We start from the raw sequence: 26497 nt of genomic DNA, 5'->3' as shown, positions 1-26497 counted from the left end.
TTCACATTGTCTATCACTTCTAAATGGGGTAGAAGAATAATAAAAATTAATGAGACATAATGGAAATTTTCATATAATTTGAAATGCAAATATTTGAAATGATATATATATATACACATATGAAGAGTTTTAATTATTAAACTACTACAGTGTTCAAAGGTATCAGAAATGATTTTATAAAACACAAAATTTCAATTTATTAACCAATATTTATTACCTCTCTTCAAAGTAATTCATTTCGACTGCAATGCCTTTGACCAACTTTTCCTTCCAATCCTCAACATAGATTTTAAAGTCGTTTTTGCAGAGAACCTTGCAGGACTAATAGCGAATTTTCTTTTATAGCAGCTGTAATCAAAATTTACATGAGATTTGGGAGTATGTAAAAAAAAAACTTTTAGTGATTACTTTACAAAAACTTAAAAAAAGCTCTTTATTTATTATCTCATTAATTATTTAATTATTGTTAAGTACGCGACTACGTATATGGAAGAGAAGGTTCATAGTTTGACTCTTAAAGCTTGGCATATTTCAAATTTTAGACAAGCATTGATTTTGCAAAAAAAAAACTAAGTACAGATATCCTCTTTGTATAAATTTGCCATAATTTGTTTAACAAATAATCTTCGTTCCTTTGATTGCGCTACAGTTATTCGAAAGATTTATTCCGTTACTACATTTTTTTCTCAATCATTTAATTCAACAAAAATCTATCAGTCCAAAACTCTTTAGTTCATAACTTTAATTCTAATTCAGACATTCGCAAGTTATCTCTTAATATTTTTATTCTCTCATGTCTATTTTGTTCAACGGCGCTACATTCGTTGCTTTTTTTTTTTTTTTAAATATATTATTTTGAAGTGTTGTATTCGCAACATGTTTTCTGTTCGAAGAAGAGGAACTCGTATGAGTTTCTCTCAAAATGCATAAATTGCATATAACAAACATTACTTTAAGTTCAAATACTCGTACTTGTGTAAATTTAAAGGGATGTTAGTTATGGTGCGAATGAATGCCATCTCACGGATTTTGCAAAAAAAACTTAGCCGATGTTTTTATTAAATTTAGAATCTAAAATGAATGACGAGTATATTTTCCCTGGGAAGCCAATCTAAGACAAAATTATAACATTTTATAGATTTTGTACCCTAAATTAGAAGAAAGCATCTTTTTGTATACATGTATGTCTTTCCTGAGAGTAACATGAACGAGGAAGACTAAGTAAATTATTTACAAATTGCCTGATACATCACCTTCTTTGTTACGTAAATATTTGTGAACAGAAGTAGCTTGGAAAGCTGAAAACGATAACAATTTAAGCCGATAATTAAAAGTAAATGACAATGATGCCAGTATCCTCTCCAAGACGTTTGTTAATAAGAAAAGAAAAGAAAACAGTTTTGAATCTGGAATTATTGAATTTAATTTCAGATCCAGATGCAATGACTCTGTTTTACACTACTCTCTTACATATTACTTACTTAGGAGGTTATTGTTACGAAGTAAATTATAAACGTAGGATAAATGTTAGGTTACTTACGTTTACGAGATTAGCTTGTAGAGACATTAGGATTTTTTCGAAGCCGGAGAGATGAAAAATGAGCAACGTCCCTTGCGGGGAATCGAACCACGGACCTCTGGAATACGCGCCCAGCGTGCAGACTACGACATTACGAAGGCATGCTAAGAAGGCGGAAGAAATACGAGTACCTTATATACACCCCCTTTTAAAGGGCGACTGGGGTTTTTTAGGGGACCCAATCGCCAAATCCTCGGTGAGGAGAATCCTCATCCACCACCCTTTTAGTTCGGGTGCCACTGTAGAGACATAAGTTATTTTTGAAACAGAAAGGAGTGAAAAATGAGCAACGCCTTCGTCGGGAATCGAACCACGGACCTCTGGAATACGCGCCCAGCGGTCTGATCACTACACTACGAAGGCATGCTAAGAAGGCGGGAGAAATATCTTATAAATTTAATAATGAATCAGAAATGACTGCCACGAAACAGTATTTCTGCATATAAAATGCTCCCCACGAAAGCATGTTCTCGAGTGCTTTGTCATATAATGTAAATAATTCAATCAAAGACATTCTGTATACAGTCTCGCTTGAAAAGATGCAAAAAAAAAAATTGTTTTTTAAATGAAAGAATCAAACGGAAGATAATAAAGTATGGCATATTTTTATAAACAATGTAAAAATATTGAGAAATAGAGAGACTTTGAGAAATAGAGTCTTTTTAATTTTTGATTAATTACTGGAGCCACTCTACCCTCTACTTTTTTTATAAACTTAGTCGATATCACTCAAATGATGCTGCAGGCGTTGAAGTGTTGTGAAAGAACTTTTATTCGCGCTCGTTAGTGGTGTTAAATTATGCTCGCAGCGCCAATATGGTATCATCCATTTTGCTGCGCAAATGGTGCAAAAATTACCTTAAGAGTTTTAGAATTTGTTACGTTCTTAAGGGGTCTTATCCAAGGGTGCTTTTGTTATCAACCGAACTATGATTCAATTTCTGTCCTTTAACTTTATGCAAAAGCCTTGGAAGCATGAAATAATAACAAAATTTATAAATGACAGTTAAACTGCTACATGGAGTTTACAGTTCAGGCGGCAGATATTTAGTTAAAAATCTTTTTTTCACTAAGTATCCAATTGGTGTAACAAGTTTTCGCACAATGATTTTTTCTGGCAAAGTAACTGAGATCGCTGAATACTCTTAGTTCGGCCAGCTATTAATTTCGTTTATGTATTTTGCGTCGTCCACTATAAAATGGAGACTCACTTTTCAAATTGTTCCCACCAAATATTTCAGCCCTGCATTATATTTAAAGAAATTAAATAATAAAAATATGGATGAATGTATATATATTTCTCGCATTGTGAAAATCAATGGCACCTAGTGACATCAAATTTTGAATAACGTAGTCGTCCACTCGAATATAGCACAAATTTGGGATTTGTTTTAATATCTATTTCATATTTTGTAAAACTTTAACAAATTATTCATTAACAACATTAACATTCATTAACTTTAACAAATTATTCATTAACAAAGCGAGCAATAGCAACACTATAGGGAAAAGAAAAACATTTTTATATCCAGCGAGCGAGACTGTGTATCAAAAGTGCTGAAGATATGCTTTTTTTAAATATTTTGTGACATTGCTGCTGAATTGAATATGGTTTAAGTGCGAAGAACATGATACTTAATAAATAAATGTAACACACAAAACGGTATAAAACGCCCCTTTGGGCATAATATAAAATCTGAAAGCTTTCAGATTTATTTATTTATTTATTTTTCAAATATCGGGCTTGAGCAAAATATCCAAATGCGCAATTTTCATTGAAAACTATGGAAAACAAGTAAAACAGAATCAATTAAGGAAATTCTAGCAGGAGGGAGACATAATTTTCTGTTAATCCTCGCAATCAGTTATAGCCCTTAGATGCATTCAGTTATAATCTCTAGATGAGTAAAATACAACCATTTAACGGTTTTATGCAGAAGCGTTTGTCCATCATGATTTTATAGCGGGGGGCGGGGGATTATTTCGGAAACGTGTGCCAAGCTGAACAAATTCATGAGAACTTAAAAGAAGATGGTATTATATAATTTTTTTTTAAAAAACAAAAGTAGGATAAGAAACGCGCTGCATTTATACCGTATTTTACTTATATTCTGAAAAAAAAAATGACAATAATTCACATGTACAGTAATACTATATGAGTATGAGTGAGTGTAGCGCCGAGAGAAATGAAAACCAGTCAATCAAAAATGCTTTTCTGCAATAATAAAATTTATTTCCCAAAAGTTATCTGAAAAATTTGGAGTGCATTATCGTCCGAAGAATATAGTATTATTAAGAAATACACTAAACACTTACTGCATTCTTAAAGCTTCTCATCAACAACCGATGTCATGGTTTGATCTTTTTTCTCCTTCTCTTATGACAGTAAAAAATGTGAGGATGATTCTAAACTAAATAATTTGTTTATTCAGAATAGATAGTATTGCGATAATATTGAAATGAAACTATAACTGTCACGGGTATATGTTTACCGGCTGCCATACGTATTTTATACTAAACTCGGCCTGAGCGAAAGGGTTAAATATAAAGGGTAATGATGAACCCATGCTTCACACCCCTAAAAAAATGCAAAATGTTTGCAAAAATTACACCCTGCCATTCCAAAAATATTTTTAGTTGCTGTGGCTTTACATTGGATTCAGTTGACGAATAATTTACGATGGTATTTATTAATAAATAAATAAATATATTTAAAAAAAAGTCGAAATGGGGATATCGACGAGTATTATATTATTCCTTAAAGGGAATGAATTTCTCGAATGCAGAAAACCTTGATAAGCTATCTAGAGACTACCTCAAACGGAGGATAAATAAATAAATAGATAAAAATGAAGAACTTTCAAACAGACTTCGTGCTTCTGTGACCTCCAGTGCGCAGGGATTCTCTTTTTTTAAATGCGTACACATATACATATCCTCGGGATGTCTGAGAGGATATAGCCTCCCTCTCAGTCAGGGGAGAGTGTGAGGGGGAAGAGGGGCTGTCGGGGAAAGAGCAGACGAGGTTGTTCACGCCATTGGTATTTCCGGTCCTTCTTTTGTTCGCTCTCGTGATTATGGTTCCCGCCAAATCAAAAACGCCACACTCTCATTGGTGGAGAAAGCGCGCGCAAGATATACGTTCTCACGGTCGCTTACAATGAAGACGGAGTAGTAGTAGTAGAACGTAGTATTATTATAGTAGCACGTGATTTTTTACTCCAGGAGTATTTTGCTTTTATTTTTTTTTTTTCTTTTCCTTGACTGAGGTATACCAATGGGGTGGAAGTTGACGCATGCCTTTTTTTCTGTTATTTTACTTTTAAAACGACATGCTTTTTACCCCCATTTCTAGAAGAGGAGTTTTTGAAAACAACCTGGATCTAGTCTACTTTTAGAATGTATGTAAACAAAATGTGGGGAAATAGGTGAACAACCGTATCATCTTTTGTTTTTCTGGATACTGCTATCAAAAACAGGAAACGCCGTCTTTAGATGATTGTCGACATATACATATTAATTTCATGGTAAATAAATTCAAATTATTGTTATTGATTCTAAGTGCATAGCATTCGCGACACAAATTTTATAATTTCCGTTCTATGTTTGACCAAATATCAGAGATATTTAAAATTTAATTATAATAATAAATCGAATAGAATCTGCTCATACTGCGAATTCGTAGTAAATGTGTTATTTGTGAGCCTTAAAACCTAAATTGCTTGCCGAAGTACATTCATTTAAAACTGAAAATTTATCATGATCTTTAAACTAAAATAAAAAATTCTGAAATTAATTTGAATAATTTTTTCGTTTAGCACTGAACAAATAAAACATTACGGAGATCAAAAGCTTCTCTTTAAGAAGGATCTTATCTTTACTAGAACCAAGGAATAAAAAAAAAAAAAAAATAATTTATGGATAATTAAAACTGAATATCTCATATTTAATTTAAAACACGGTTATTCCTTTTTTCTTTTCATGGGGCTATTATTCACCTTAATGCTTTTTCATCGTTATTTATTAATTGTGTAAATTATATTTATTCTTCAAACTGAAGAGAAATTCTTTATTATTTTCTAAGATTTCTCCATACTAATATTTCAAACTAACAACGAAATTCTTTCAACTTGTCCTAGAAACAGGGTACATTAAACCCAGGAGTTTGGGAAAATAGATACCTTCAGGATTTTATATTTCGTAACATGATTATTAAAATGTAAAACCAATTTTTTGCATTTCCTTTATTTAAAAAAATTAGCAATTCTTTCAACGCTATTTATAAAATTTATTTCCATTTTAACGGCACACAAAATAACACAAAATTTCATGATACTAATTTTCCAAAATCAACAGCAGCAATAATTTCTTCGTCGTTCTACAGAACAAAAGATCATACCGCACACACAAAATATAATAGATATGTATAATGTGTGTACGTAGTTATGCCAGATTTTGCTATCATCTAAACAATTTTATTTCAAATTTAAGTCGAAAATTAATAAAAGGGAGTATAAATATAAAATATAGAGAGAGGAATAGATGCAGTAGCACTAAATGCTTATTGAAGGAGTTAAAATGTATTGTTGCTAAAACAAATGCATTTTGGTTATTTTTATTTGCATTATTTATTTGTTTGTTTTTTAAATCTGTCACTGAGAATTAATATAACGTATTTCAAAAAACGAAAAATCCAGTAGATGGCGTAACAAGCCGCGTGTACGTAAACAGCTGCAGTTTATACTTTTCACCATTTTACAATTAGTTTTCTTAACCTGCAAATCAGTCTGCCGAGAAGAGAATTTATTGCATTAATTTAATATCTCTCAGTCCAAATTGGCGATTTCTAATAAATTTTCTAATAATGTGAAAATTTCCCAAAATATCATGAAATAAAATTTTTACGGACGGTATCCAACTATTGTTATACATATAAAGTTTTCTATCCAAATTTCCAAAATACAGAACCCCTTTTACATTAGGAAAACATAGATTTTTGTAGCAATGATTTCAAATTACTAATTTAGAAATGCCAAATTTCAAACTCTTATATTTAATAAATTTCTCCTGGAGAAAGTGATTCAGAGCCAGCTTTGTTCAGTGATACAGAGATTTTTTTTCCAAAGCCAGTTTCATTTATTATGGCCTGTGCCATAAAAAAACTTTTCAAACATATTCATTAAATTTTTTATCGAAAACCCGTACATTTTTACTAAAACGTGTCACGCGATTAAACTACGATTAAAATTAACCCTATGCGTTATTGGATTCGCTTCTTAAAAAACGACTAATCGTTGAAGAGCCATTTTTAGTTGTGCAGTCTATCGAAACTGTCAGCATGTGGTTTCAGTTTCGCTTAAAAATGCAAGAATTATCTAAAATAAATATTTCAGTATTAATAATACAAAAATAAAAAGAAGAATTAGTTTTAAACAAATTTGGAAATGAAATTAGCGTATTCCATAGTTTATTGCATTATAAATCATATTACAAATTAATTTAGGAAAATAATTTACATTTTTGAATGAAAATTTTCTTGTAATTTAAAACTACATTTTTCTGGCTTTTCATCTCCTTTCCATGGACTATTAAGCATTTTCTTTGGGACATTAAAATATTGTGGTAAATATTGGCAAAAGTCTTACAGGAAAAAAAATTTGGTTGTTGATATGTATGCATGTTTCGATGAAATACTACCTTTGAGTCAATAAAGGTAAGTAATTCTTTGCAGTTCTTAAAAATTTTAGGGTTAGCTTTAAAAAATCTTTAAACTTTGTTTTTTCCACGTTCTTTTGCTTATGTTCTCTCGGTATAGCATATTCAAGGAGAGAAAATTGTTTATTATATGTATTTCTGATTACTGTTTCAGCATGCGAGTCCTCGATTAAAGAAAATACAAATAAATAAATAAATAAATAAATAAATAAATAAATAAATAAATAATAAATAAAATAAAATAAATAAATAAAATAAATAAATAAATAAATAAATAAATAAATTAATAATAATAATAATAATAATAATGTATCCATTAATAAATTAAACTGCAAAATTCTAAGAAAGGCGTGACAGCGTGATATGAGAAATTCTTTAATGTGTTAATTTATGGAAAATCTAGCACTATTAGCTACGTTACATTTTTCCTATATGATCACAAGGGACAATTTATAAAACAGATGCATATGTAAAATAAGGAAATCTTTTAATCTATAGGCAAATAAGCTAATGTCGAGCTATAATAATTGTATGTGTTTTCATTGTATAAAATGTTAAAAGCTGTAGAATTTTTAACTTTTCATCTTTATCTCTGACTGTCAGTCTATATGCCGAGTGCAATATTACTGTATCATGAGATAAAGAAAAATTAATTTCTCGTTAAAATTTGGGAGATATTCACCATTACAATTTCTTAAAGTTTTAATACCTGCATCCAAACAGTTTTTTAACTTCCAACATTTTTCCAACATAAAAGTATTTTTAAAGGGGGAAAGAAGGTCGGTTTGAAGGAAATAAAAAAAAAAAAAAAATTAAAAAAAAAACTTTATATTTTAACACTGTAGAGTCATTAGGTTATTTTGAAGCAGGGAGCGTGAAATACGAGCAGTGCCTTCACCGAGATTCGAAGCTTAGACCTCTCGAATACGCTTGGAGTATGCTTCCAATTACACCACGAAGGCATGCGGAAAGGAGGGAGAAAATGCCTTCTAACATATTAGTTAATTTAACTTTAAAAAGAGAAAATCAAAACACAAAATATTTGCGATTAACACAAATGTGATTTTCGTATTCAAATTTCAGTTTTACGCTTGATACAGTTTTAGTTGCACAGTTATGGTATGTCTATTAGTTAAAGTATTAGTTACCAGAAATTCAAGATGCAAAGCATAAAATGGTATATTTAAAACGAGATGTTCAAAATAACAGTGTCAAAAAGTAGAAAGAAAAACCTGTCTTCATATTGCATTATATTGAAAACTGACTCGCCAAACGGAAGTTTTTTATTGAACTATGTGTATGTATTTAATTATGGCAAAGCACACTAGGGCTATCTGCCTAAGGGAAGGGATGCCTTCGTGGAGGACTTTCTAAGGGAAACTGGCTCGTATACACGTTACACATGGGGAAAACCACGAAAACACCCATGCAGCCAGCCCGTTCGCGGAATTCAAACCTCGGACCGAACTACCAGTGTTCAGCGACTTTAGTGCTAGGCCGCTGGTGGGCCCGGTTTTTCATTCGTGTGATACAGGAAAGGCTTAAAAACTGAATTACTCAAGATGTAGTTGTGCACTTTTTTCTTTCCTTGTCCGTTACTAGATCGCTAAGATATACAACGGAAATTCCGAGACTTGGTATAATGATTTTTGTTTTACTAGATAAAGAAATTCGTGTAATAAAAAATAGCGCCTCTCTTTGAGGTTTTGATATAAATAAACTAACCACCCTTCCTAAACAGAGGTACATGATATGAAGAGTTAGCTACGGCTTTTATTTATTACAATAATGTTGCAAATACTGTAAATTGTATTCAATTAAAAGTATTTCAAATTAATTCAATTAAATATATTATTAAAAATAAAATAATTATATAAGTTATCAAAAATGTATTTATTACTTTTTAAAAATGTTAAGCTTGTTAAGCAACTATAATAATAAACTGGAACATGAACCAATGATTTTAAATTGCGTTGAATAGCAGCACTCTGAGGAATGATTTTTGGAATACCCAGTTTGATATAAGATCTGCTATCTCTTGGAATGGCAATAATTGCTAGAAAGCATGAATGATTAAGTGCTTAAAAAGCAAATGTAGAATAACGATAAAAATTTAGAAATATTCTTTTAGGAGAAAAACACAAACTCTCCTTAAAATATTTCTACCAATACACTTACCTCATAGAGATTTTAATTTTATTTATTTGTTTTCATAAACCTGAATAAGTTGTGGGTAAACAAAAAGGATATACATCCCATAACGCGTGCGCTGTCTTCGTTTGTAGTTTGCCGCCTTCCCCGAAAATGAAAGCAGCACATCCTGCGGATGCTAGAAACTCGTGGAATCCTTTCCACCTGGAGGATGCAACAAATCCGGTGCCACCTATCGGTAAATGCTCCCTGTCTGGCAATCTTGCAAACAAACTTTGATGAAATGATCAGTTAATTGTTTACGACGCAACCTAAGTACATTTTTAAATTATTCGCTTCTGGAAAAAAGTGCTTCTATCAAGCATCTTTTCACCTCGACCTCTTATTTGTGTAACTATTACTCTGATTAAGCTCAGAATGCATTTCTAGAAAATGAAACTCTAAACGAAACAGCGTTAGATGGGGTTTTTTAACAATGGCAAATAGAAATAAAGGATCATGCCACGGAAAATAAACAACTCTTACTCTAATGATGTTTTATTTTTTTATATTTACCTACATACTTGAGCATCTACATAAAAATGCGCGTTTTATAACATTTCTATAGTCAAAAGCATTGGTTATTCTTAAGTCCTATATACATAAATATTTAATATATGACTAAGTTTTCTCTTTGATCTAATTGAAAATCGCGTTTCGAATTCGCCCACACCAAATGTATAGTATACATGCTTTCGAAACACTAGGGAAAAAAACTTCTTTTTAAACCAAAAGCCGGGATCTTTTTTTTTTTCCCCCTTCCTAAGCCTTTGGAGGTTTAGCTGAAAGTGAAGCTTCACTGGGCACAAACCCAGTTTTCTCCTTCATAAATCAGGCTCTAATGCATATCATAATGAATCAGAGTAAATTCTAGGTTTTATCGTTTTGATAATAAACGCGTCGTAGCGAATTATTCAGAACGATTTCTCCACCTCGTTTAGTAAATTTTTTTCAGTTTCCGATAAAAGAACATTACATCAAATCAGTGTTAATCTGAGGCCCATCAGCGGCGCAACTGTAATGTCGCTGAACTCGGTAGTTCGGGAAACCCTGAGCTTCGAATCCCGAGAACGGGCTGGCTGCATGGGGGTTTTCCTCACGTGTAACTTGTGTACGAGACAGTTTTCCTTAGAAAGTACTCCATGAAGGCATCAAAATCCTAAGGCAAATAGCTCTCGAGTGCTTTGCAATTTTCAGAATAAATAAACGTTAATCTGAGAGCTATTTAAAGGAGCCTTTTAATATACTTGCATATTGAATTTAGTCACTTTTGAGATAATATTTTCAATGTATGCATTGCCACCCATTTGTGTTATAACATTCCAGGAAAAAATACGTTGGAAACATAATTTTAAATAATCTGAGTTACACTTATCACAATTCTACCTTCGAGGAAAAGAAAAAAATCAAGAGATAATTTTAATTATAAGCGGAGCTTAATAAGTAAGCGAGGAATTTAAATATTTTCCTTAAAAAGTAGTTCTGGCTTAAGACATAAAATACAGAAATAAAATATGTGATGATTTCGGCTGCACGCTATATCTCCACTTATTTCTTTTCGGTGATTTTGCATAATGCTTTACAATAAATACATATGATGGTGTTCTGATGCCATTTTGAAAACTTTATTGAAAGTTCGCATCTCAAAAAGAACACATGCAGCCCCCCTGACTTTTGCGATAATCATACTCTATTACAGCAACAGACTGACTATTGATACTGTATATCTAATGACAAACGGCCAATTCACAAAGAACAGCTTGGCACTTAGCAAAACTCATCCCGGACATATGTCCATTTCGCACCCGCTGTTCCTGGAAATAAAAACGAAATGATTTCCAGCTACTGTTCTCCTAATCATGGATGACTCACGCAAAGAGATCTTTGTTCTGGCAGACGGATTTTAACATCCGATATCCACGCACCACTCCATTTGTTCGTACAATCAAGGGGATGCTGAAATTGGCCCCCGTGCTTTTCCAGAATTTCAGCGAAACGGATGAACACCATAGATACTCATTTAGTTCATCACCATCCTTCTCACTTCCCCACCTCCATTCATACTTCCTGTCTGACCGGAAGATGTATCAGCAAGGGTCCAGGCAGTCGTCAAATAAACACCCTCAATTTAAAGTTCCCCTAATCTCCCCTAAATTTATTTGTTTAGCTTCCTTCTGAGCAAACAGCGCCTCCGCCTGTTGCTGCGGAAGGCGGCATGGATGGCTTTGCAAAGAATTAACCACAATTAGTACAAAAGGATATTTGCATACTTTCCCAGAAGAGACTTCCGACGAAAATCTTTGACATATGTTTCAGGCTACGAAATGGAAAAGTTTTGCATTTTCAAATTATTCAAAAGCTGAAAAGCCTTAATTTAAAAGCTTTGAATCCAAGGCCAGAAAGATAAGAAAGTATTGGTCATAGGATTTCGATATTCATTAAACTGTACTGAAAAGGCTTAAAAATACCAATTCAGTTGAAATCGTCGAAACGTAAGTCGATTAATTCAGCAATTAACTATGCGTATCTTTACTCTTTTATTATTATTATTTAAAGAAACACTTCAAAGGGGTGTTATTCATTTCTTTTAGCGGTTTTTAACTGCGAACAGAAGTTGTTCAACGATAACCCCTAGGATCTTTCATATTTCTAAGAGTACATTGTTCAAGAGCGTAAACGTAACGAAACGAAACTTTTAAAAAGCTGTACGTCTCAGTAACATATTGAAATATGTGCTATTTTGTATTACCCCAGTAATAAACTAAATATGTTTTGTACTTTATTATCGTATGATGATCGAAAACAAAATTTAATGGTAACGATGAAGTTTTGTAGCAACATGCGGTATTTTGCTGGGAAATGATTTGGGATATTTTTGTAGTAAAGAATTTCTGTAATGCTCTTTTACAATCTTTTATACAGACTTTTTTACGATATTTTAAACTGTAACCTCCCCTTTCAAAATATAATATAGATTTTAATATTTTGATAGTTTCCCATTTGTATCACTTTGCGTTCAAAAAAGAAAGGCAAAACCAAAAGCCGAAGCTATCAAAGTTGAAAATTTTAAGAGTATTAATTACAAATAGAAACTTCCCACTCTTTTCAGATCTTGATAAAATGTAAATAATCATATCCTAGTTCAGCTGTTCTGTTTGGCGAGATTTTTTGGGGGGCCAACCCAAAATGTTTTCCTTGTCATTGTTAGAAAGTAAGTGAAGACATAAAAATTCTTTTTAATAAAACGCTACAGCCTATTTCTTGCCAAAAAAATTCTGATAATTAGCATTTTTATTAGTTATTAATAGATGAAAACAAAAATTAACTTCACTATTTTTTACTCAATCATGGGGAGGATTCACTTATCCGAATGAGTGATTGGTTGAGTTGATTATATCAAAGCACTCGAGGGCTATCTGCCCGGGAGAATGGATGCCTTCGTGGAGGGCTTTCTAAAAGGAACTGGCTCGTACACAAGCGACATATGGGGAAAACTACAAAAACGCACATGCAACCAGCCCATTCGCTTGAATTCGAGCCCAACTCGGAAATGCAAGTGTTCAGCGATTTTACCGCTTGGCTGCTAGTGAGCCTAGATGAACTACTGTACTTTGGATATTACAACACATTTAAAATGTGCATCTAGACCTACAGTTCATTAAACACGAGAAGGGCTTGCTCAAGAAACTTACGAAATAATATGTTGCTATGAACTCTTCATAGCAAGAAGACAACAAAATGCTTTTAAATGGAATATCAAATGCAACGGGTATTGAGAAAGTGAAAGAAAAAGTAACTCTAAAATAAAAGGAAATTCAAGTGGAGCCAACCTTCCCAGCTACAAACATTACGATTACCAAATACTGATAGGTAAGAACAATGAGTTTACAAAGACTCTTTATTTCCAATAGAAAGATTTTTGTTTAAGAATGGGCAAAATCTAAGGCAGATTTCTCTTGAGAAAGTTTCCATTTTCTTGTTTGCTTAAGAGAGGAAGGTCACCTGCTGTCTCAGGACATACTACGTACAGGTGTCTTCAAAAGGCGGCCGATTCACACAAGGTTTCTTTTTTTCTTCGGTCGCCTTAAGGATCCTTCGAGGCGATCTTCAACCATTTACCGAAATTCTTGAAATTCTGATGCCTGTCTAAACAAAGGTTCTAGTTTGGAGAAGGTTTGCTCTCAAGACAGGAAGCAGGTTTCTTTGTTAAAAGACGTAGGCGAAATATCGCCAACCATATTGGTGACAGGAAGAGTTTCTCGCCAAAAAGTTGTATGTTTATTTGTAACGGTTTAGAGAGTTTTGTTGCTATCTCTTGTGGAACAGGAATTTTAAATGTTTACATGTCTGTTTGTTTTAAAAGCTTTTTTTCAGCAAAATACGCTGCATGCATTTTTTTATAAAATTACATAGTAACCGGATTCTGTTGTCAGATTAAAGAAACTGGAGTTCCTTAACCAAATTTTTAAACTAATTAGGAATACAGCTCATCTGAATATTCTAAAATTCCGCGTAATTCACCCTCCCGCAGCTATACCTTCAGTTTTAGTTGCTATAAAGTAAGTGAGAAAATTTTATCTTCCCGTTTATTTTACTTTTACAGATGGTTTAAACTATGAGAACAATTGAATATCTTTAATTCCCTAAATTTAAATGCAAAATTAGACATTCATTATCTTTTATTTGCTGAACAAGAAACTGATTTCAATTTCTATTGAAATAAAACGATGGAATTAATGCTTATTTAGATTTTAAAATTAAACCAAAAATTATTATTATCGCTAGTGTTAATTATTACTGCACTAAAATTATTTATTTTTTTTTTTTTATCTGTGTAAAACAAACCATAAAACTTTTTCGAATTAAGAATGCTTTCAATTAAATTACTACAATGCATTTTTTTAATTGATGTAAAATAGAAAATTAGCGACATCGCACAGGCGTTATATATATTTATACAGACATTTTAACTTTCTGTTACTCATAGAATATTAATTAGTGTAATCTGATAGATTTTTCGAATTGTTTAAGTGAAACTGTTTAAATGAACGAGAAATATAAGTATACACGCATTAAATTAACAAAGATTTAATTTATCATGCCCTAGAATGACAGCCAGTGATTGGATAAATGGAGTTTATGATATCTAAAGTTCTGAAAAAATGCAGTTCTGTAGTTGCTTAGTACATTCGGAATCCTTTTTTAAGTTATAGTGTATTTATTGAACAGCCGTAAGTGTTCCGCCTATAAACTAGATAATTTACTATATATAAACAACCGAAAATAAGCGGAGAACTGCCAAATTCTGGAACACCTATCTAGATATTTCACCATTCTTTGTCCCCGAAGTGAAATCTCCGGGGGCGCGGGTCACTGGGAAGAGGTCAATTCAAGAAACTCCATGGGTGGGGAACATTCTTACGGGTACTTTTTCCCAGAGCCTAAGCATCTCCTCTTTCCACCCCTCCAAATTCCTAGTGTACTCCGTTTCCATTCTTAGAAAAAGTGGACGTGAGATTTGGAGAATTTCTCAAACAAGACCGCTTGAAAGGAGGAGGAGCAAAAAGTTTTGGCGGGAAATTCAAAAGTAACTTCATTCTTGAGTAGGCTCAGACACCTGCTTTTCAATTTCCTGAGTGCAACATTTGTTGAACCATTGTTTACATTTCAGTTCTGGGTTTTCTAAAGAATGGTACAATGATTTAGTCCATGTCCCAGGAAGCAATTTGGCGGGGACTGTCAACGCATTCCATTGGAACTGCTATTTACGGTATGTTGGAACCCTAAACAACAAGGGATTCTGTCCAATGGGAAGGCAGTTGTGTCCTTATTTACGTTTTTGTTTTGATCTTTCTAGTGAATCCCTTAGGCAAAGAATGTGCATGCAGCACCTTTGCTTTAGGTATGATTCTGATTTTTTTTAAAAAAATACTGTTGCTTTTTTGTGAGATAAGAACAGTTTCGTTATTTATAATTTTTTGGTATTCTTTTTTTTTTTTTTTTTTTTCTTCAAATATATTGAAAGAATGATAACACCCTGTCTAAAGCCCCTAATCAAAAGAATTTAGATGAGAGTACTTAACTACTGGTTCCAAAAAAGGCATTATTTTCTTGGATAAAAATTCATATTTCAATCATACCTTCATCATTCGAGTTTAGGTAATAGAATTACAGTGCTTTTGTGTATTAGGTAAGAAGAGGTGTGTAATCGCATAATCAAAACCAGTGCCACATCGTTGTTTCATTTCACTTAAAAGGTTTAGCATTTCCAACTTCTGCAAGATTAATATTTTATTATTATTTCAGATTCTTAAAGGGTAAATATATTCAAAATTTATATCATTGCACATTTATACATTTGGTTGTGCTTATAATGTGGCAGTTGTTATCTGACTGTTACTAGAATCCGCCATGGATTGTAATTAGATTTACGACAATAGATCTACTTGATTTCTTCAAAGAACTAATCTTTTCGAATACTGTTTATATCTCTGAGTAGTCATTTTTTAATCTTTTCAGTGATATCAAAATAATGACTTTTGAGGTAAACTTCAACAGACTAAAGACAGCCGAAATTAGTATGCAGGTGCCGAATCGGAAGAATAAAAGAGATAACTGAGATTTGCAACAAGTTTCCTTATTACGGTCTTCACGAAGGGTTTATGTGACGACGCACTGTCGTGCAGCAGAAAAAATTACTAGGTTGAGCTTTTCAAGACCTAATGCACTATGTTCAATGCATTTTTCTTCAGGGATAAATTTCATATGGCAATGATGAACCTTCCCTAATCCAAACAGATGATTGCTTTTTTGTCTGAGGACCATAAAAGTAAAGTATTCTTAACACAAGTACCTAAATATTCTTAACGCAAAGCTTGAATAATAATCTAATTTCAAGCTCATAAGCATGTCTCCTAGGAAGCTTAAGAAGAAACTATGCAGTTAAACCACACGGATCATCACTTTACTACTAGCTTTAACTACTGTGAGTTTTTCTTAGTCGATTTAGATTATTGTTCTAAGGCCAATCATGGTAATATTTTGAATTATGGTGGAAAGCTGTTCGAAAGGGTGCTCGGAATAAAAGTCACCCGGAAAAAAAGGAAACGGAAAGGAAGGCACCGAAAGATAAGGAACGGAAAAAAAGGAATTCTAAAATCTCGCCAAATAATATCACCAATCGGAGTTAGGGAAGACAGCCAAATTGTCATTTAACCTGCAGGGTTATAGCGGGCTCTCTTGAGAAAACGTCTTAAGGGTGCTGAGGTAGATGCAGACTATCAAGGTCATTTGGAAAGGAGATTTTTCAAGATGCGTCTGTGAAAATCGGTTGTAGGAAAAAATGTCACCCGGAAGAAAGGGAAACGGAAAGAATGTCCCCGGAAAATAAGGAACGGAAAAAATGTCACCCTTCGTTTGCAATGGAAAATATAAGGCATGTTTAGAAAGATCGCCAAGCTGGGTGATAAAAGTTTTATCTTACCCTTAAAACCTCCCTCAAGAGAGCCCGCTATAACCCTGTCCGTTAAATTAGAATTTGGCAGGTTCACCCAACTCCAATCGGCGACATTATTTGGAGAGATTTTAGAGTTCCTTTTTTCCCGTTCCTTATTTTCCGAGTGACATTTTTTCCGTTACTTATTTTCCGGGGACATTCTTTCCGTTTTCCTTTTTTCCGGGTGACATTTTTTCCGCACACCGTGAAAATCATATATTCTCCTCCACTTGCTCTTAAATGGTTCTCCCCGTTCTGGAAACAGGCCTAGTTTGAGTGCCGGGAAGAGAGGAAGTTTTTCCATCTGAATGCAGATATCCATCGGATGTCTAATTTATTTGCTATTCGCTCTCATGCATAGACAATTCTAAGAACATTACTGTTCGTCAAAGTATAAAACCTTTAATTTATCTATTAAATTTAACTAATTTGTTGTAAACAAATGAAAGATTTAAGAACAAAAAAAAATTCTTAATTAGTTTGATTTTTATTTTATGTTCTTTTATAATATGTAATTTTTATTCTTCTTTCTTAAGATGTTAATCTGAAGTGTCCAAATAACAATATTTCCCCCTCCTCAAGTGTCATTTATTGCTCATAATTCAGAGAATATAAAATCCTGCTTCAATAATGTAAGACTCTCTCACCCAATAAAGGAAAATGAATGTTGGTCAATATCTAATTATAATGTTGGGTTAAGTTAGATTATTTGAATATGTCAAAGCACATGAGGGCTATCTGCCTAAAGGAAGGGATGCCTTCATGAATGTCTTTCTAAGCAAAGCTAACTCGTATTTATGTTGCATATCGAGAGAACCACAAAAATCAACTATACCGCCAGTTCCTTCTCCTAAGCTCGAAACCAGTGGCCGAGTGATTAATATTCAGCGGTCTTAATCACTCGGCCACTGGTGGGACCATTGTATTGTTGAGCAACGTACTGTCTTCACCTGCTAACACATCGGTAGAAAACAGTTTAACTTCCACTGTGACAACACACTTTCGAGAAGAGTAGTAAACAGACGATTTGTTTCGGATAATCGGTCGTATTCACATAAACGTGTGACAAAAGCTCGTTCAGATACGCCCTAACAATTAAAAGCACAAACTTTCCATTTCAGTTCAATTTATCAGTATACTTTCAACCACAACGCTAATATTACGTCCAGTGCAATATAGATTTTATTGCATTTCAGTTTATTTATTACTTCCCGAAACTTAAAAAAGGATTTTTTGGTTTACATCAAATAAATAATAATTATAAAAGGTATATGAATATTACAGTTACTCATCTTCTTTTCATCTGAAAGATAAAGAGCAATTTTAAATCTGTAAATGTTGTGAATGCCTTATAAAATTATCTCTAAAATGATGCGTTAACTATAAAGTATAATGTTAACCCTTTCAAAATGGACACAAAGGTTCAAGACTCATGCTTTTATGCAACATATTATTCTTTAATTGCAGTCATTCTGTAACCTTTTCAGAGACTTCTTGTCTATAAAGATCTCATTTTGACCGTTTTTCATATTAAACAGCACGGGGGCAGTAAAAGACATTTAGATGTATCCTTGAACCACCGTATAAACTCAGCAGTGGACATGTTGACCTACCTGTCTATCAGGTCCCACTCGATGTCAAAGACACGTGGAGGATTTTAATTCCAAAGGCCCGTGCTGAAGGATGGGAATGCAAGAGGCGGGAAAAACCTGGAATGTGGATAGTTGCTCACCTACCTACCTTTTCCCGCCAAGTATTTTCCTCCCTGCAAGAAGAACGAACTGACGACCTTGCCTGCGGGAACACGGGGAGTCAAGTTGCAAAAAAGGTGGTGTGAACCCACCTATCGAAAATTCCTTCGGTAGCATAACACGAGAGTTCCGGTTCCTCAGTTGATCAGTCTTCTTTCTCACTGTTGCTAGGATAACTTTCCTCATTGAGCAAAGCGCGCTTCTTCAGCAGTTTTATTTTTGATTTGTTGTTCTCCGGTCATGTTTGGAATACAGAAATCAGTTACGTAGCCGCGACTAGGTAATATGGGAAAGGCTGATTCAGTAAATGTTGTTGCTTAGAAATACTGAAAATACAATCTTCTCTAACCCGACTACTCACGGTTCTGAATGATACTGGCCATTCGCGGAAATATTCATCTTAAAGAGCTGATATTCAGTACAGATTTTTATTTATGTCAACAAAATTACTGGTCACTTTTAGAAGTAGTCGAAAGGAGAGGGTTCTTTGTATTTTGAAGGGCATGCGAAAAGATGACTGTAGGCTTTTTGTTTACGTAAATGTTGATCTTGGCATATACACTTAACGAAGGCTGGTTCCTAGTTCAAACTCCAGAGCTGCTCCGTCAGTGGCAGAATGATTTAAGACCGCCATATACTGGTAATTCAACGCAGGCTCGAAACTGTGCGAACGGGCTTGTCGCATGGTTCGTTTTCATAGTTTTTCCCATGTGTGATATGAATGCGAAATGTACTTTCCCTTAGAAAGACCTCCCATCGTTTAAAGGAGATATTCATCGTGTGCTTGGCCATATTCAAATAACCTAACCGAATTTTAGGGTGTGCGTTCAAATATCGCCTAAGACTTAGTTATTCGGGTGTGTCCTCTCGCCTTTCTCATAAGTGTAATATCTTTTATTCTTCATGATACACCCGCGAAACACTCTTGGGGTTCAAATAAGTTCAGCCAATCTTCGACAAGTGCACAAAATGCCTGTCCGGACATTTTCTTTTTTGGGGGAAAGGGGGATCTTTTTATATGACACCGTAGAGTAAAAATTTTAGTATTAAAGCAGTCGTTCCTCCCCCAAAAAATACAAGTTACGTACCTTACATGAAAATAATTTACCGGGTTTAAATCATTTTTCCTAAATTCAAGACAAGAATAAATTTAAGAAGCAGCTAAAATAAAAGTTCTTTTTTGGGAGAGTGAGAGATTTGGAGGCTCCTTACTTTTATGGAATGGGATGACTTTAAATAAATATGATAATTTGGAGCCTAGGCCTAGTCTTAGGCGGTAATCTGACCCCACATGGATAGCATTTACTATTAAATCGGGAGCTAAGCCTCTCGTAAGCAAAGACTTTCGCACGTAAAATGAGCAGTGCTTGGTTTCTTAATTCATCAAAGCAAAATGAATATTTTATTAATTGTAATTTTTTTTTAATTTCGCGATCATACAAATTTTATTTTTATAAAATCCTGTCTAACTGTCTCCTCCCCAAATTATTGAAAGTGTAAAACCTTCTTCAAACGAGCTTCAAAATCGGGAGTGTCGTACACAGCTTTACATTTAAAGTATAAAAAGCAAAATTCTAAAATTTCAATTTGCGGTACACCCTTTACGCTCTATTTTAATTTTCACCATTCTATTCTAAAAACAGTAACTTTTTTTTTAATAAATCCCTCTAAACTTGGTCATTTGAAAATTAAACCTTGATATATGATTCTTACATAACTCTAAAGCTGCAAAGACTTGCATAACAACCAGTGGGAAAACAGCAAACAATACTAAATCATTCAAATCACTCATCAAGATTTCATCTTGTTTATCGGATTTGTTCTCTGCTTCTCTGGCTAGTTAGATTGTTGTAGCTGCTGTCCTTTTTTGCCGCAACACCTTAAAAGATAAAAAAAGTTTTCAAAGAATGGGCGCGCTTACTGCACCACTTTATCTGTGCTGACTTTAAAATGTTTGTCAACGAAAATAAGGAAATATTAAAATGGCCCACATAACTGTAATCTTCTTCTTTACGTATCTCACGTGAATAACTTATAATTCACTACATATGCGTCATTCGATTTTTTCTGTGAATTGAATACATAGCATAAAGGTATAATCTAAAAGTCCTGTTTCATAACTAAATCATAACTTCTGCATTTTCGAATGCGGGAAAAGAACAAAATCGTCAAATGAGATGACTTACCAGTTAGATTAAATAAGAGTAACATAAACAGAGTTTAAAAAATACAAGTTACAAAAAGTAAACAAGATACCATATTGAATATCAAAATTTCTTTAAATTATTATGCTACAACGTATATGTCACTATAAATTTATTATAAATTGTAGCAATGAATTTTAACGTAATCTAAGGAATGTTTATTAAAAATCAAATACTCCTCGCATAAGACTAAAATAAGATCCGCCTTTTGATATCCATTAAAATAAGATCTGCAATTTCAGTGCAAATATTATGGGTCAATATAAGGACGGTGTGCGGAAAAAAAGTGTAATTAATAAATAATATTATTGAATGATATTTAAGGGGGAAAAATCAATCTCGGGTAATTCTAATTTATTTATTAACAGGTTTTCAATGCAAATTGAATGTAACGGCAAAAACCTGAAGTTTTGTAATTAAATATCTTGCTCAGTTTTTTGTGGTATGGGAGTCAAACTTTTTATATTTTATTTTTTTATAACGAATGCAAAATTTTCCTACCCTAGGAACGTAAAGTTTTACGAAATTATTTCCTTTCATGTCTAAGACCAACTTTGCGAAAATAGAGACCGGGTAATATATAAATATGTAAGATAAGAATATATCTAAATCAAAATTATAACTTAAAGTAACAATAATTATAAATTAAATGTATTTTAATTTAAACCAGCTTTCGTCATTAAAAAAGTAAAACAAAATTTTATATTATTAAGAAGTGCATTTATTGCATTTAAATAGTGCAGTTGGTTAATCAACAGCAGGTAGATAAAAGTTGAAAAATAAAGTGTCAAGGCAAAGCTGTGAGAACTATCTGCAAAAGCGCGTGGAAGATAAATGTCATTTTTTTTCACCCATTTGTAACACATTTGCTTTAACTGCTAATCGACAGCAGATTGATTAAATTTGAAAAACTATTTAAAAACTTGTTTTTTCCAATGGCAACACTATGACAAAAAGAAAAGGTAAATTTAATGTTTTATGTTTCGAGCAATGGCAGCATTCTAGATTATTGCCATTATTATCGTTGATCAATTCTGCTAGGACAGGCTATGTTGAGAAAAAAACAGTGAACTTTCTTCAAGGTATTAAAAAATTTGAAATCGAAGAATTAGCTGTTAGACTTGACAGTACTTTATATTTATAAATATTATGGCGCATGGCTAATACACAAATACAAATAATAAACATTATGGTGAATAGTTTTAAAATTTTCTTTTTTGTAAATAATGTAAATTTTATTCATTAATTTTCATAGTGAAATAAATACACTTGCTTTCATGTAATGGCTTACCATTCTTTATTTCACGAATCTTGTGACATAGCAGCATTATAACAATTTTCTGTACACGAAAGAAAATTTTATCTTACGATATGCATCGCAACAGAAATTTCAGTACACTGGAAGTGATAAAATTTGATAATACATAATATAAATATGAATTATATTGTCGATATTACTTATCAGCTGAAAAGTGACGTTAGTCACAATCGTTGCTACCAGATATTATCCCTCTTTATTATTATATTTAAAGAAATTAAATAATGAAGAATCTGCATGAACGTATGCATATTTCTCGCATTTTGGGGGGGGGGGAACAGTACCTAGAGTCATCCAATTTTGAATAACGTAGTCCTTCACCCAAACATAGACCCCTGAAAACCTGAATTTTGAATTTGGTTTATTATCCATTTCATATTTTGTAAAACTTTAACGAATTTTTTATTAACAAAGTCAACGATTTCAAAGCAAGCAATGACAATACTGTAGGGAATAAAACATTTTTATCTAGCTCGCGGGACTGTCTATCGGAAATTCTAAAGATACTCTAATTTTAAGTATTTTATGATTTTACTGTTGAATCGAAATTTTTGTGGCGTAAGCGGCAAAAATGTTATATCTAATAAATAAAGAAAACGCACATAACATTAATAATAAAAGACAAAAATGTTTTGTAAAGCCATCTTAGTAAGAAAACTGAACATTGATAATGATGAACTGAGAAAAGACTGAAAAAACAGAAAAATGTATGCCAACACTTTACGCTACATCCGGAATTCTAAACGTATACTGTTCTACTGCTGTTAATTTTTTTTTTTTTTTTTTTTTAAATTTTGTTGTTGAATTGTATATAGAGTAAGTGCAAAGAAAATGGTGCTTAATAATAATGCTAAAAAGAAAATAATAATAATAAAAAAAAAAAAAAAAAAAAAAAAAAAATGGGTCAGTAGGAGTGAGTGCAACAGCAAACTTGTAGACTGCGAGCTCAGCGAAAGTATAAAAAACGTTAACAAACCCTTTTGGGTGACCTTTAAAATACAAGACCTTTCGGATTCTTTTTATTGTATGTCAATAAAAGAGTTTTATTATTTGTCAATTAAAAGATTAGTGCCCTTACTCATTTTTAGTTGAATATAAATACGTTATGTCTTTCGCGTTACTCAATTTACGTTTCTTTAACTTGTAGGAACAATAAAAATTAAAAGATACGAGAAACTACGTAAGTAAAAATCAATTTCATTGCTTAATTTTATCGAAGGAAGTATGTTTTTCACTTACAGACATAGAAACAGTTTACTTTTTTAAACCGCATAGTCTTTGTTGAGCCACAAGAAATAACCCCATCCCCCACATATAGACTCTCGCATCACGTATTTTCCGTGCAGGGGGAAAAAAAATAGGCCGAACTTATTCGGATTTTCTTAATATCCGGATTGGTTGACTGCCGCTTAACCCGGATATTTGAGGCTTTTTTATAATTGCATGAGATTTTATTACAGTCTTTGTATTCTGTAATTCAATAAATAAAAGCAAGCGCTGTTGCTATTAAGATGTATATCTTTCTTATTGTCTGGATGTGTATAATGCCGTTGTACCACGTGCAAGACTTCCCTACTACACTGCAAGGACATGAATGAAATTCTAAAGGAACGAACCATCATCGAGAACTAAAACGGTAAACTACTATATTCCTCGACTTCCCTCCATTATTTACAAAGGAAGAGGCATTCAGGGAAGGCAGTGGCCCCCCTCAATTTACGACAAGGAAATGGCCATGGGAGGAAAGTACTTGTGGATGACAAGGCCCACCGAGAAACTGGGTATTTTAACCTACTTAACGAATGTCAGAATGAAGAATGATATGTGTTAGCGGTGTAGTTTTACAACAAAGGACGGAAAAGTTCCTTTTTGTTAATGTTCCGGGGACGGCAGAAAGTGACTGGAAAAATAAATACTGTTATTTGAAAGACTGGAAACCCCCCCTCTAAACAGGTTATGTAAACCCACATTTATAACGCGCATGAAATCAATTCCAAGTAATGCCGCCATTGTAAGAAGCAAGTAGTTTTAAAATGTTTGTGGACTTTTGTTAATTTTATATTATTATTTCCTGCACAGTACAGAATAACAAATTTCGAAAATAGGACGCGATTCGGTCTGCATGGAAATTTTTTTCGTATTTCGCTTTCGTATCTTAAAATGCCTTATTAATGTTAATTTACTTGGATACGTGTGATTTTATTTAAAACTGTTTTACCCTTTAAAATTCGCAGAACTGAACTGTGGAGATGAGCATTTTATCTCAGTTAAGCCAATTTTAAAAGCTGATGTGTGTTTCTTACATTTATTATGTACATGCCTAATTAATATCTTATAAACATAATTTGAGTACAAATGTATAAAAATAAAACGGATATAAAATAATAACCTCTTTAAAAACGAAATAAAATAAATATTTTAAAATGAGTTTAATCGCAATTCATTGCAATTAAAATGCCAAGTTATATACTTGATATAATTTAACCTTCTCATTTGAACATAAGTTCGAAGCAGTGTTTTAATCAACAGCGCAATAATTTAAAAAAATTAGTGTAGCTGAAATGTTATGTGATATTCAAGTCTGATGCCTTATTTCGATCAGCATTCCAATAATGTTAAAAATAACAGTTTTCTAAAGCTAACCAATTGCATGTTCTCTTCTTTCAGCTCAGTGATTGCTTTTTATTTCAATTAAAAAAGTTATCTCTCCCCCCCCCTCCCAGTTTTGAAAAGATATCTTAAAAGTAAGGATTTCAAATTATCGTCATTTTCTGGTACATTTCTACCAATTTAATTCAATGAAAATTTATATTATTAAAAGGAAACTACAATACTTCTTTGGCCCAGGTCCCCCCAATCATATTTGGCGATTTTAAATTTGAGCCAACGTCTCAGCTATAATTTCGTCAAGCTCGTGAAGCGCGAATGTAAAAATAAACAACATTCATTCTGTATTTGTTCTTTTGAAAAACGTAATACACCGGATTTATTATTTCAGTTTTTAATAATTAATTTTAAAGATAAATTTCTATTAAAGATTTACAGATTTTAAGGTGTCTTCTTTTACGGTAGCTGTGGTTTCATTTGCATTGTACATTCTTGCGATTTCTGATAAGTAGTTTATACTTCAATGAAGCGATGAACTAAATGTAATTATCCCAAGTTACCACAGCTGCATTCCAAAGATTTGACATTGTACGCATGCTTTTATTTATCTGGGCGATGCATACTTGCGGAGGTAACACATTTTATCCGCAAGAGGAGAATCGCAAATAGTAAATTTCTTGATTGCGAAGGGCGTAAGAAATGCGACAACAATGCAGGAAGCTCTTCTCCCATTTTATCTCGTTTTGAATCTTTTGATCACCGATGTTATCCATTTGAGCACCATTTGTCTACTTTCATTTTCCCATTTGCAAGTAAAGTATCCCCATATCTCCCTATTTGTTAATTTTCTTTTAGACGGCGGATGAATAGGCATTCGTAATTCTTCGACACGTAAGCTAATTATGAAAATAAGACCAAATGGGCAAAACTTAAAAACAAAGAGTAAAAAAAGTTTAAAAAAATGTCTGAAAGCTTTCAGATTTTATATTATGCCCAAAGGAATAGTTCCCCCCCCCCCCCATTTACACACACATACACGTTTCGAGAGCCGCCCAGACGGTACAGTGGTTAGGGAAGCCTACTGCGATACCGAAGAGCCCGGGTTCGAATCCCGGAGAAGGCATGGATGTTTTTAAATGTATAGCGTCTGAGCAGCATGGGGGCACTCTAAATATGCCGCTAACCGAAAGTCCTCTCGAGAAGTTGGTGGTAGAGGAAGAGGGGTGGGAGAACCTCGGACCCATCAAAACTGGGGGGGGGCGGAATTGAGCAAAGTCGTATTGTCACCAGTATGGTGCTCAAGGATCTTGCCTATGACAGGCGCAATCTTGTACTCCTTGCCACGATGAAGTTCGTCGGCTTGTTCTGATGTTATTTATCGTCATACAAGTGAGATAAGTTACAACAATAGAATCTTCCTAAATTCAAACTGTAGTTAATCGTCCTTTTGAGTACTTTACTGTCGTTACTTATTACTGAACCTGATGCATGTCATACATGATGATATATGTCCATTATGAAAACTTTTACTATGAATAGTAAACTTTAATTAAAAAACAGAAAAAGACTTAATTTCAGTTTTCTGCGAAATGCTGCATTTCGTGCACTCAGGAGGTGAATGAATTTTCGAAATTTTAT

At 33.1% G+C, this 26497-nt stretch overlaps 1 long non-coding RNA gene across 1 annotated transcript in view; it reads right to left on the bottom strand.

The window, feature by feature from the left end:
• The window catches only part of LOC146996817 (uncharacterized), a 122666-nt gene that overhangs the window by 711 nt on the left and 95458 nt on the right, over nucleotides 1-26497 (bottom strand). The window contains exon 2 of the long non-coding RNA XR_015041477.1: nucleotides 218-348. This is a non-coding gene — a long non-coding RNA (uncharacterized LOC146996817). The remainder of the gene's footprint in view (nucleotides 1-217; nucleotides 349-26497) is intronic.

This window comes from Stegodyphus dumicola, chromosome 6 (genome assembly GCF_044657685.1).
Source record: "Stegodyphus dumicola isolate Sdum_Otavi_A_Nest chromosome 6, ASM4465768v1".
In the NCBI taxonomy this organism is placed as follows: Eukaryota; Metazoa; Arthropoda; class Arachnida; order Araneae; family Eresidae; genus Stegodyphus; species Stegodyphus dumicola.
This window is presented reverse-complemented; position numbering and strand designations above follow the sequence as displayed.